This window comes from Schistocerca americana, chromosome X (genome assembly GCF_021461395.2).
Source record: "Schistocerca americana isolate TAMUIC-IGC-003095 chromosome X, iqSchAmer2.1, whole genome shotgun sequence".
Classification (NCBI taxonomy): Eukaryota; Metazoa; Arthropoda; class Insecta; order Orthoptera; family Acrididae; genus Schistocerca; species Schistocerca americana.
In genome coordinates, this window is record NC_060130.1 from 188,725,066 (window position 1) to 188,738,057 (window position 12,992).

Genomic DNA, 12,992 nt, shown 5'->3' on the forward strand with positions numbered 1-12,992 from the left:
GGAAAAACTGGTAGAAGTGGACCTCGGGGGAGATCAGTTTGGATTCCGTAGAAATATTGGAACACGTGAGGCAATACTGACCCTACGACTTATCTTAGAAGATAGATTAAGGAAAGGCAAATCTACGTTTCTAGCATTTGTAGACTTAGAAAAAGCTTTTGACTACGTTGACTGGAATACTCTCTTTCAAATTCTGAAGGTGGCAGTGGTAAAATACAGTGAGCGAAAGGTTATTTACAATTTGTACAGAAACCAGATGGCAGTTATAAGAGTCGAGGGGCGTGAAATGGAAGCAGCGGTGGGGAAGGGAGTGAGACAGGGTTGTAGCCTCTCCCCGATGTTATTCAATCTGTATATTGAACAAGCAGTAAAGGAAACAAAAGAAAAATTCGGAGTAGGTATTAAAATCCATGGAGAAGAAATAAAAACTTTGAGGTTCGCCGATGACATTGTAACTCTGTCAGAGACAGCAAAGGACCTGGAAGAGCAGTTGAACGGAATGGACAGTGTCTTAAAAAAGGAGGATATAAGATGAACATCAACAAAAGCAAAACGAGGATAATGGAATGTAGTCGAATTAAGTCAGGTGATGTTGAGGGAATTAGATTAGGAAATGAGATGCTCAAAGTAGTAAAGGAGTTTTGCTGTTTGGACAGCAAAATAACTGATGATGGTCGAAGTAGAGAGAATATAAAATGTAGACTGGCAATGTCAAGGAAAGCGTTTCTGAAGAAGAGAAATTTGTTAACGTCGAGTATAGATTTAAGTGTCAGGAAGTCGTTTCTGAAAGTATTTGTATGGAGTGTAGCCACGTATGGAAGTGAAACATGGACGATAAATAGTTTGGACAAGAAGAGAATAGAAGCTTTCGAAATGTGGTGCTACAGAAGAATGCTGAAGATTAGATGGGTAGATCACATAAGTAATGAGGAGGTACTGAATAGAATTGGGGAGGAGTTTGTGGCACAACTTGACTAGAAGAAGGGATCGGTTGGTAGGACATGTTCTGAGGCATCAAGGGATTACCAATTTAGTATTGGAGGGCAGCGTGGAGGGTAAAAATCGTAGAGGGAGACCAAGAGATGAATAGACTAAGCAGCCGGCCGAAGTGGCCGTGCGGTTCTAGGCGCTGCAGTCTGGAACCGCGAGACCGCTACGGCCGCAGGTTCGAATCCTGCCTTGGGCATGGATGTGTGTGATGTCCTTAGGTTAGTTAGGCTTAAGTAGTTCTAAGTTCTAGGGGACTGATGACCTCAGAAGTTAAGTCCCATAGTGCTCAGAGCCATTTGAACCATTTTTTTTTAATACACTAAGCAGATTCAGAAGGGTGTAGGTAGCAGTAGGTACTGGGAGATGAAGAAATGGTTCAAATGGCCCTGAGCACTATGGGACTTAACATCTCAGCTCCTAGAACTTAGAACTACTTAAACCTAACCAACCTAAGGACATCACATACATCCATGCCCGAGGAAGGATTCGAACCTGCGACCGTAGCGGTCACGCGGTTCAAGACTGAAGCGCCTAGAACCGCACGGCCACACCGGCCGGCGGGGGAGATGAAGGATCTTGCACAGGTTAGAGTAGCATGGAGAGCTGTATCAAACCAGTCTCAGGACTGAAGACCACAGCAACATGTTTTATGAAGGAATTATCGACAGAACTATATGTATGCGTTTGCACCTTTGCCGAAATCCCCGCAATTGAATTCTCTACCGACTAACGCTTACCAAACTGAGAGGGACAGTTTAAAATACACGCTGCTATCAACTAACGCTAACCGAACTGAGAGGCACTTTATAATATACACGCTACTTCATCCTGAATAATCTTTTCTGCTATGTGTATTAACCACTATAGGTGAATGCAAGGTCTTTTCCTTCAATAAAACCCACTTCCGATTTCCTCCTCCTTCTCTTTGTTCACGTGATGTGTTTCGTTAGGTCCTGAGACTAACTTCAGAGAACGAGGTATTTGCCGAGTCGGCTGAGTGTGGAGGAAGCGAGCAGGTTAGCGGACGAGCCGCGCTTCACTTCTAACAAACAAGAAGCCGAGTCTATCAAGTCTATTTTGCCAGCAGCTATTCTTGTGGTGGTCCCATTCTCAGGCGGCAGACAATTCACGAACGCGGCCCCGCACTTCGCACGCGGCCTGCCAGGGATTTCCAACGCGTCGCTCCGCCTTCGACGACGTGCTGCAGATACACTACCTCTTCGTGAAATATTTTGTTTGTTTATCACCTATTGATACTGTTTTTGCAGTTTCAAACTTTTTTCGAGCAGTCTACTGCAATTTTATTCGGGAGTAGGAGAGCTCAAATCCTGTTTAGGCGATGCAAATTTAATTTTTCCTCTATTTACGAAAAGCGCCTCACAAAAATGATATGGCACTGTTTGCTCAAAGAAGCTACGACAGCATATCTCCCAGATTCGTGTAAAAATGAACTTGTGCTTCTCCTTTAACGCCCTCGATGCCGTAGTGAACTGAACTGTTAACCTTTGTTTCCTAGAACCTGGTATACTTTCCAGAGCGAAATTTTCACTCTGCAGCACAGTGGGTGCTGATATGAAACTTCGTGCGAAGGCAAATCTCTGTGTCATGCAGTCATTCGAACTCGGGAATTTGCCTTCTGCGGGCAAGTGCTCTACCGACTGAGCTACACCACTATCCTCACCTACCACACTGTTTGCTTATTTCTCTGGTATTCTTACAAGGAGAGGACAAAACATTATCAACACAACTATACCTTTGTGTAACGAGCAGTCAAATGAAAACGAGATATATGGAAAAAAGTAAGTAAATTGTTTATTATTTCAAAAATGATCGCCGTAACTGTTAATACATTTATCCCGCTGTGAGACAAGCTCAAATATCAATTCCCCAAAGCAGTTCGATGAAGCTCTCAAACGTTCTTCAGAGAATCAACTTTGAGGTTCTCTGAGGATTTAACTTACTAAAATTAAGGCATGATGACTGTAAGGTTTACTCCGTAGCGTTGGAGATTGGTAATTGGGTTGTGAATGGGACACTGGTTCGAAACTCATTATAGTCTCCTTCGTTTTATTTACTTTTGTTCAGTTCGAATACCTATGTTATTTAAATATAAAATTCATCAAATACATGCTAATAATATGTATTCAATCACCAACTTGTACAAAAAAGGCACATCTTCTTGTTTCTAAATACGTATCCCATGCAAGGTTTCGGTTTTCATTACAAACACTGTATAAATTCTTCAATACTGATATTTTATAAATTATTGTTAATAAATTTGTAATGTTTTTTAAATTTAAGCCATGTTTTATAAAATATCGATAACAGAGGATTTATATTTGCAATTTGTTTGATATGCAATTGGAAACAATAAGATGTGCTTTCTCACAATAAGTGATGATTAGATATGTGTTGATTACCATATATCTGATGATTTTTATATTTAAGTGATGTAGGTATTCGAATTAAACGCAAAAATGAAATGAAAGAAAGACGATTGCTGAGAGAGAATGTTTTAATGTAAACATGACAGAAACAGTGGTTCACAGAAACAAATATAGAGCTTACAAAGTGTGCATCCCCTTACCACAAGAGAGAAATTTCATGGGTATGGTGGGTGAGAGGTGGGATCAAAATGGTCCAGTCAAACACTGTTGACAACGAACGATCTCTTTACGAGGTGCATTCAAGTTCTAAGGCCTCCGATTTTTTTTCTCCGGACTGGAAAGAGATAGAAACATGCGCATTGTTTTAAAATGAGGCCGCGTTCATTGTCAATACGTCCCAGAGATGGCAGCACCGTACGGCAGATGGAATTTTACCGCCAGCGGCGAGAGTGAGAACTGTTTTAAATACTTAAAATGGCGACGTTTTCCTTACTTGAACAGCGTGCAGTCATTCGTTTTCTGAATTTGCGTGGTGTGAAACCAATTGAAATTCATCGACAGTTGAAGGAGACATGTGGTGATGGAGTTATGGATGTGTCGAAAGTGCGTTCGTGGTTGCGACAGTTTAATGAAGGCAGAACATCGTGTGACAACAAACCGAAACAACCTCGGGCTCACACAAGCCGGTCTGACGACATGATCGAGAAAGTGGAGGGAATTGTTTTGGGGGATCGCCAGATGACTGTTGAACAGATCGCCTCCAGAGTTGGCATTTCTGTGGGTTCTGTGCACACAATCCTGCATGACGACCTGAAAATGCGAAAAGTGTCATCCAGGTGGGTGCCACGAATGCTGATGGACGACCACATGGCTGCCTGTGTGGCATGTTGCCAAGCAATGTTGACGCGCAACGACAGCATGAATGGGACTTTCTTTTCGTCGGTTGTGACAATGGATGAGACGTGGATGCCATTTTTCAATCCAAAAACAAAGCGCCAGTCAGCTCAATGGAAGCACACATATTCACCGCCACCAAAAAAATTTCGGGTAACCGCCAGTGCTGAAAAAATGATGGTGTCCATGTTCTGGGACAGCGAGGGCGTAATCCTTACCCATTGCGTTCCAAAGGGCACTACGGTAACAGGTGCATCCTACGAAAATGTTTTGAAGAACAAATTCCTTCCTGCACTGCAACAAAAACGTCCGGGAAGGGCTGCGCGTGTGCTGTTTCACCAACACAACGCACCCGCACATCGAGCTAACGTTACGCAACAGTTTCTTCGTGATAACAACTTTGAAGTGATTCCTCATGCTCCCTACTCACCTGACCTGGCTCCTAGTGACTTTTCGCTTTTTCCAACAATGAAAGACACTCTCTGCGGCCGCACATTTACCAGCCGTGCTGCTATTGCCTCAGCGATTTTCCAGTGGTCAAAACAGACTCCTAAAGAATCCCTCGCCGCTGCCATGGAATCATGGCGTCAGCGTTGTGAAAAATGTATACGTCTGCAGGGCGATTACGTCGAGAAGTAACGCCAGTTTCATCGATTTCGGGTGAGTAGTTAATTAGGAAAAAAATCGGAGGCCTTAGAACTTGTATGCACCTCGTATTAGCTTCAGTGTATATTGCTTTGTGGCTCAGTGAGGGGAACACATCCCTTCTTATTGACGCAGGCTGGCAGACGTACAATATATCGGGCGTCTAAGTCCACCCCGAATGCTGTTTCGGAGTGTCGGCTCCCAGCGATGCTGATGGAGGAACTGTGGACAGCTGGTGGCCTACTAGGCCATGGCTGTGATGTCGCGGTGCACTGCTTCTCTTGGCGATGGAGGTGGTTCCTCTGGACGACCTGCTCTGGCCCACGCATGTTCATCTACTACCCCTGAGTGGAAGCAGCAGGCGGTTGGCGGCTTCGTGGCGGCATTGGGGTGCTAAGTCCCACCAGGAATCCATTGCTGCTGCTGTTTGTAGTCCATTGTCTTGTGGTTTGGCACATTGTGGGGGTGCTGCAGAACTTGGTGGCGATATGGAGAAGATGACTAGATGATGAGTCAATGAGAATCTCTCCTACTTGGCACTAGTCATAGCGTTCATAACAGAGACCAGCCCTGGAGTGGTGATATTACCTTTCCATTGCGGTGGCTATTGCTGCAGTACGCTGTTTTCTCCTATGGTCGCCTGCTGTCACTATGGAACCCACTTGTCTGTCAGTTTATGCTGTCCCACATGTCTCCACATGGGCAACCTCTAGCCTATGGGGGCTAATGCAATCCTGCTTGTGGGTAATTTACAACTTCTTATTACTCTTTCGGTAAACTTAGACTGTGGCGTTATATGTAAGTGGTATAGGTATTCGAACTGAACGAGAAAAATGAAACAAAAAGAAAGACCTTAATGAGATTCAAATCAGTGGTGCACTGATTACCGGACTGTCACACTATTGAGTTTCTTTATTTGTTATAATTTATTGCATTTATCACGATTACTAGAAATAAAAATTTTAATTAAGTTCAACAACTAATCTGGAAAACCAGATCTTCTATATAAACTTTAAAACAGCAAGCAACAATGAACAATACAATGTTGCTGCTATACAAACAACCATATAAACTCCTATCAACAATGGTTCCAAATTTCTAATAAGTAAATTTCTCTCCCACCATTATCTTAATGAGGACATATATACAGGGTGGCCCATTGATCGTGACTGGGCCAAATATCTCACGAAAATAGGCGTCAAACGATAAAACGACAAAGAACGGAACTTGTCTAGCTTGAAGGGGAAAACCAGATGGCGCTATGGTTGGCCCGCTAGATGGCGCTGCCGTAGGTCAAACGGATATCAACTGCGTTTTTTTAAAATAGGAACCCCTATTACATATTCGCGTAGTACATAAAGAAATATGAATGTTTTAGTTGGACCACTTTTTTCGCTTTGTAATAGATGGCGCTGTAATAGTCGCAAACGTATAAGTACGTGGTATCACGTAACATTCCGCCAGTGCGGACGGTATTTGCTTCGTGATTCATTACTCGTGTTAAAATGGACCGTTTACTAATTGCGGAAAAGGTCGATATCGTACTGATGTATGGCTATTGTGATCAAAATGCCCAACGGGCGTGTGCTTTGTGTGATGCTCGCTACCTTGGACGACATCATCGAAGTGTCCGGGCCGTTTGCCGAATAGTTACGTTATTTAAGGAAACAGGAAGTGTTCATCCACATGTGAAACGTCAACCACGACCTGCAACCAATGACGATGCCCAAGTAGGTGTTTTAGCTCCTGTCGCGGCTAATCCGTACATCAGTAGCAGATAAATTGCGCGAGAATCGGGAATCTCAAAAACGTCGATGTTGAGAATGCTACATCAACATCGATTGCACCCGTGCCATATTTCTATGCTCCAGGAATTGCATGGCGACGACTTTAAACGTCGTGTACAGTTCTGCCACTGGGCACAAGAGAAATTATGGGACGATGACAGATTTTTTGCACGCGTTCTATTTAGCGACGAAGCGTCATTCACGAACAGCGGTAACGTAAATCGGCATAATATGCACTATTCGTCAACGGAAAATCCACGATGGCTGCGACAAGTGGAACATCAACGACCTTGGCGGGTTAATGTATGGTGCGGCATTATGGGAGGAAGGATAATTGGTCCCCCATTTTATCGATGGCAATCTAAATGGTGCAATGTATGCTGATTTCCTATGTAATGTTCTACCGATGTTACTACAAGATGTTTCACTGCATGACAGAATGGCGATGTACTTCCAACATGATGGATGTCCGGCACATAGCTCGCGTGCGGTTGAAGCGGTATTGAATAGCATATTTCATGACAGGTGGATTGGTCGTCGAAGCACCATACCATGGCCCGCACGTTCACCGGATCTGACGTCCCCGGATTTCTTTCTGTGGGGAAAGTTGAAGGATATTTGCTATCGTGATCCACCGACAACGCCTGACAACACGCGTCAGCGCATTGTCAATGCATATGCGAACATTACGGAAGGCGAACTACTCGCTGTTGAGAGGAATGTCATTTAACGTATTGCCAAATGCATTGAGGTTGACAGAGATCAGTTTGAGCATTTATTGCATTAATGTGGTATTTACAGGTAAGCAAGCTGTAACAGCATGCGTCCTCGGGAATGATAAATTCACAAAGGTACATGTATCACATTGGAACAACCGAACTAAATTGTTCAAACGTACCTACGTTTTGTATTTTAATTTAAAAAACCTACCTGTTACCAACTGTTCGTTTAAGACTATGAGCCATATGTTTGTGACTATTACAGCGCCATCTATCACAAAGCGAAAAAGTGGTCCAACTAAATTATTCATATTTCTTTACGTACTACACGAATATGTAATAAAAAATTGGGGTTCGTATTTAAAAAAAAAGCAGTTGATATCAGTTTGACCTACGGCAGCGCCATCTAGCAGCCCAACCATAGCGCCATCTGGTTTCCCCCTTCAAGCTAGACAAGTTTTGTTCTTTGTAGTTATTTCGTTTGACGCTTATTTCGTGAGATATTTGTCCCGGTCACGATCAATGGACCACCCTGTATAACACACATTATAAAAAATGGAATGAGCGCATGGCATTGTTGGCCGGGAGGCTCCATCTGGGGAAGTTCAGACGCCGAGTGGAGGTCTTATAGCAGTCGACGCCACATTGCGCGACCCGCGTGCCGGTGATTTGGATGAAATGATGAGGAGGACAACATGACACCCAGTCCACGCGCGAAGAAAATTTCCAAATCGGCCGGGAATCGAACCCGGGTTGGCTGCACGGGAGGCAAGCACTTTACCACCCAGCTAAGCAGGCGGACACATACTTTTACAGTAACTACCAGATTAGTTTACTTGCGATATATCTATTATTATTTGATCAGACATATCCACCCGCACACTAATAAATGACACACGGTGTCTCGGATTAGTTCCCCTTAAGATGGCGATAACCATTTCTTACATGCTGTCACTAGTCATTACTTTTGTAATTAACACTGATTGTAATCAATTACATGGTATTCTGTTGCCTATATACGTTCTTTGGAGCTCAGTTTGTAACAGAAAACCGGTCCACAAACACAGTAATACAAACAGTAAACATACTGTAACTGATATTTCGATATTATACCATGAATAGTCATATATACTTGAAGATAAAAACTGTTATCTATTAATTGCTGAAAGAGTGTCATTTAATGTGGAAGTAACATAAGGAGTGGCTCAAGGAATCAAATTTAGAGCTTAGAAAGTCTGCAGCTACTTGTCAGAACTGATGACACATCATGGGAGAGAGATTCAGCATGCTTCCTGATGAAGTTATTATATTTAAATTATTTAGCTATTCGAAGTGAACGAGAAAACTAAAACGAAAAGGAAGGCTGTAGTGAGATTCAAACCAATGAGTCTGTGAACCGTCATGAAAGTAGTGTTATCTTCAGTGCATTATAGTTAATAGGAAGTCTTCAAAGTGGATTTTCTAGAATTGCTGAGAGTTGCATCGAACAGCTTTGGAGGTTTGATATTTGATTCCTGAACCTAACGCACAATAAATATTAAAAATTATAAAAATCCAATAAATGCGTGGACCCCTTGTGAGTAATTCTGTACGCACCTGGTAGGGATGTGACTCACACATGACGCTGTTTATCGTGACAGTCGTTTGTTCTCCTTTGTCTCTAGAAGGAAAACAGCACCAAGTCACACCCCTGAGCTATCTGTCGCAACGCAGAAGATTTTACTTAGGTCCAGATGTGCTAAGATAGGTGTATTCACAAATAGATTTTTAAGAATGTCAAATCCACATTGTGTTTCTTGATCCGAAATCGAGGCCTTGTTTTTCTCTGTCAGTCTACATAATTGTGACATGGATGACATCTTTGAATAATAAACCTTTAAAAAAAGACACAAATCATAAGAACACTTTCAGTAACTTCTTACTGATGAGCGTAGCATACTCCACAAAAATTTTATTTCATATGGGTCAATCTGGAGTCAATCGCAAAATAATATTTCCCAGGCATTTAATGCTTTGTTTTCCAAATTGTTGTTTCCAAATTTAGAGTTACTCTAGCTCGCTTGAAAACGTGCAATAATGGATCTAAAAGTCTATTTTGCCTGGCCACGATTCTCTCCAATCAAAATGTCATCAATATATAATGTCAACCGTGCCCTTAACTCATCTGGGAGGATTGTTCTTGAATAAACGCGGCCAACGATACATCCAGTCTGAAAAGAAGCTGACTGAATTGGTATCATGTGCTGAAACATAAAAATCCTGTATATTCGCAGCACACACGTTGCAGCATTATCTGCCAATAAGTAGTGCAAAAGTCATTGGGGCACAGTATTATCACACCATAAAACTCCTGTAGCAGTTCTTTTAAGCTTTCTGGCCCTTCCGTTTCTGGAAGAATTATTATGTTAACATGTGGCACTCAGAACCAGGCTAACTATATAATTCTTTTTACGTTCTACTAAGTACGACCAAGAGGGACTTTTATAAGAGCTCACCACCACTCGATTAAACCTTGCTCGAACACTTCCTGAAATTAATTTTCCACTTTAGCCTAGTATGCTAAAGGAATAGGATATGGTTTTACAAAAACTTTCTGATGCTTTTCCGCTCTGAACTCATATACAAAATCTTTAATTGCACCAGGTGACTCAGATGATACTTTACTGTGTGTCTGCAAGAACTCACACAATTTTAATTAATCTGGATCTGATGCACACCCAACACAACCAACATTCTTCTTCACAACACTCGGAATAAAACCGTACCACCACCACCATTCAGACAGTAAAGCATTTTGGTCATGCACACTGTTTCCGATTCTCTCAGAATCCGTTTGCAATTCTGGTTCAGCAAAAAGCCTTAAGCAACTCATGTCTATTTCCTCTTTAAAATAGCTGTATTCAAACTTTAACTTCTCTATTATCCATTTTACAGTCACTATCACCTCTCTTCCATCTACATCGAACTTCTTGTGGTGGAATTCAAAACACCCAATATCAGTTCCACATTTAATGATGGCACAATGAACCAATTTGCTTCTCACTCGACACCTTGACACACGAACACTATTCGGGTTTGTCATTTAACCTCCACACTTTTTTCCAAAAATTAATTCTGACTCCTCATAAGGTAAGACCAGCCAGGTCTTCACTTCACATTTCTGAAAGGCGATCTTGCTAATAACTGAAAACGAACTGCTTGGCCTGGAAACTCAGAACAAAGCTAGCGATCTAATACTGGAGGAAAAAACACTTGACACATTTGCATCAGAACTATAACGGGTCCTAGCAAGACTAGATTTACTTCTGGACGAGGTCGCGCGAATACTAAACCACATGAGAGAATTAAATCACTTTACTAAACCTTAAACAATCTGAAATACTTAACTTGGAAACCATCCATGTCAACAGGAATGTGTATATATTTGTTACTGTCGCTGAACACTATAACTTATCACTTGATAAAATACAGAACGATAGTCGTATTTCAGTGTACAATTGACTGTCAAATTCGATATACAGCTCTGACTAATAGATCTGTAGATCGCAGCCAACTCTGACTATCACATTGCTGTCTTCATAAACAATGAAAGCAGAGTGCTGCAGTCTGATGTATATACTCTTCGAGCAGTCATGGCACATGGAACCCCTTGATGGTGTGTCTAAGCCGATGTCTCTCATTCGTTGCAGATTCTGACAGTGACTGCCCTTACTTATGGTTCTGTCATATCACATTGCTGTCTTCATAAACAATGAAAGCAGAGTGCTGCAGTCTGATGTATATACTCTTCGAGCAGTCATGGCACATGGAACCCCTTGATGGTGTGTCTAAGCCGATGTCTCTCATTCGTTGCAGATTCTGACAGTGACTGCCCTTACTTATGGTTCTGTCATATCACATTGCTGTCTTCATAAACAATGAAAGCAGAGTGCTGCAGTCTGATGTACATACTCTTCGAGCAGTCATGGCACATGGAACCCCTTGATGGTGTGTCTAAGCCGATGTCTCATTCGTTGCAGATTCTGACAGTGACTGCCCTTACTTATGGTTCTGTCATGAGGTAGCAACGTTGACATGGGGACTTGGTTTCCAGTCTTTTCTACGACGCTACATTCGTTCCCCCCACCCCCCTCCACCCCAGATCCCTGCACAGTTGTCATGTGAGCTGTGTGACATGAAGATGGTGGGGAGGATTTGGCCTGAATGCGGATGTAGACGAGAAGAAAAGGCGTGTAATAACAGGCGATACCAGCACCCTGTCTGTAGGAAAGTAAATTTAGTGCACATGAGTACCACCAAAAGCCACCATTTGTTCCAGAAAAGACCTGCGTAATCAGTACGGATGCACTGCCTCAGTCTGATGGACATGGCACTGAAAAAAGCGTGGCTGTGGAGCGAACTGATTCTTTACACAAACATTACAATGAGAGGTTATTTGCTGAATCTGGTTGTGCATGCAAAAAGTAGCGTCACGCCGCTGAGTAGGTGAATTTCTTTCAAACTCTGTGGCCACCCATGGGGCACATATTGCAAAACTACCTGAGGAGCTTGATTGGGAGCAGTAGCTCCAGCAATACAACGAAAATCTAGACGAAAGTTTTGAAGAATTTCAAAATCCTGAGTGTTGATAACATGAATCAAATGCTGGGTGTTGAGCTAATAAGATGAATCAAATGCTATATCGGTACTGAAGAGTAACCAAGACAACAGGTCGATGTTCGAATGTTGTGCAGTGGGCTTGTACAACAAGTCTTAGTGATTTATTAGAAAGTAAAAGAGCCCAACAACACCATTTTTATGCTGTCTGTGATGAGACAGGATTATAGTGACTGAACAAAGCTGTTAAACACCGATGATCTGTAATTAACTTCTAACCGTGCAAATATTGGTGGAACTCGGTGAAACCATAATAATGATAAGTGCCTCTTTTGCAAGTTGACTATAATTGCACTGCACATTGTTGAGGGTTTTAGTGGAAAAATCAGTGCGTGTATGAACTGAACCAGTTCCATGGGAGAGCACAGCTACGGTCCCATAAGAATATGCATCCTCAGCTAACGCAACATGTTTAACTGGCTCAAAATGAATTATTCAATTACAGCTTAACAATGCGTCCGTTAACTGCTGAAATGGGTCCTGACATCCTTGGGTCCGCACAAAGGGAACATCTATCTGGCGCTGCCTGTTTAATGGAGCAGCAATTTACACCACAGTTACGATAAATGGCTGTGAGCACTACGGGACTTAACATCTGAGGACATCAGTCCCCTAGAACTTACAACTACGTAAACCTAAATAACCTAAGGACATCACACACATCCATGCCCAAGGCAGGATTCGAACCTGCGACCGTAGCGGTCGCGCGGTTACAGACTGAAGCGCGTAGAACCGCTCGGCCACACCGGCCGGCACAGTTACGATAAACTTAATGTGATCTGTGAGCTTCCCAACGAGAGCCTGTAGCTCCTTGATGTTAATGGTGCGCAGGCAAATCTTTAATTGCAGACACATGCGAACAATTTTTTCCCATTGAGGCAGGATTATAATTATGTCTATTGAGGTACCAGTGA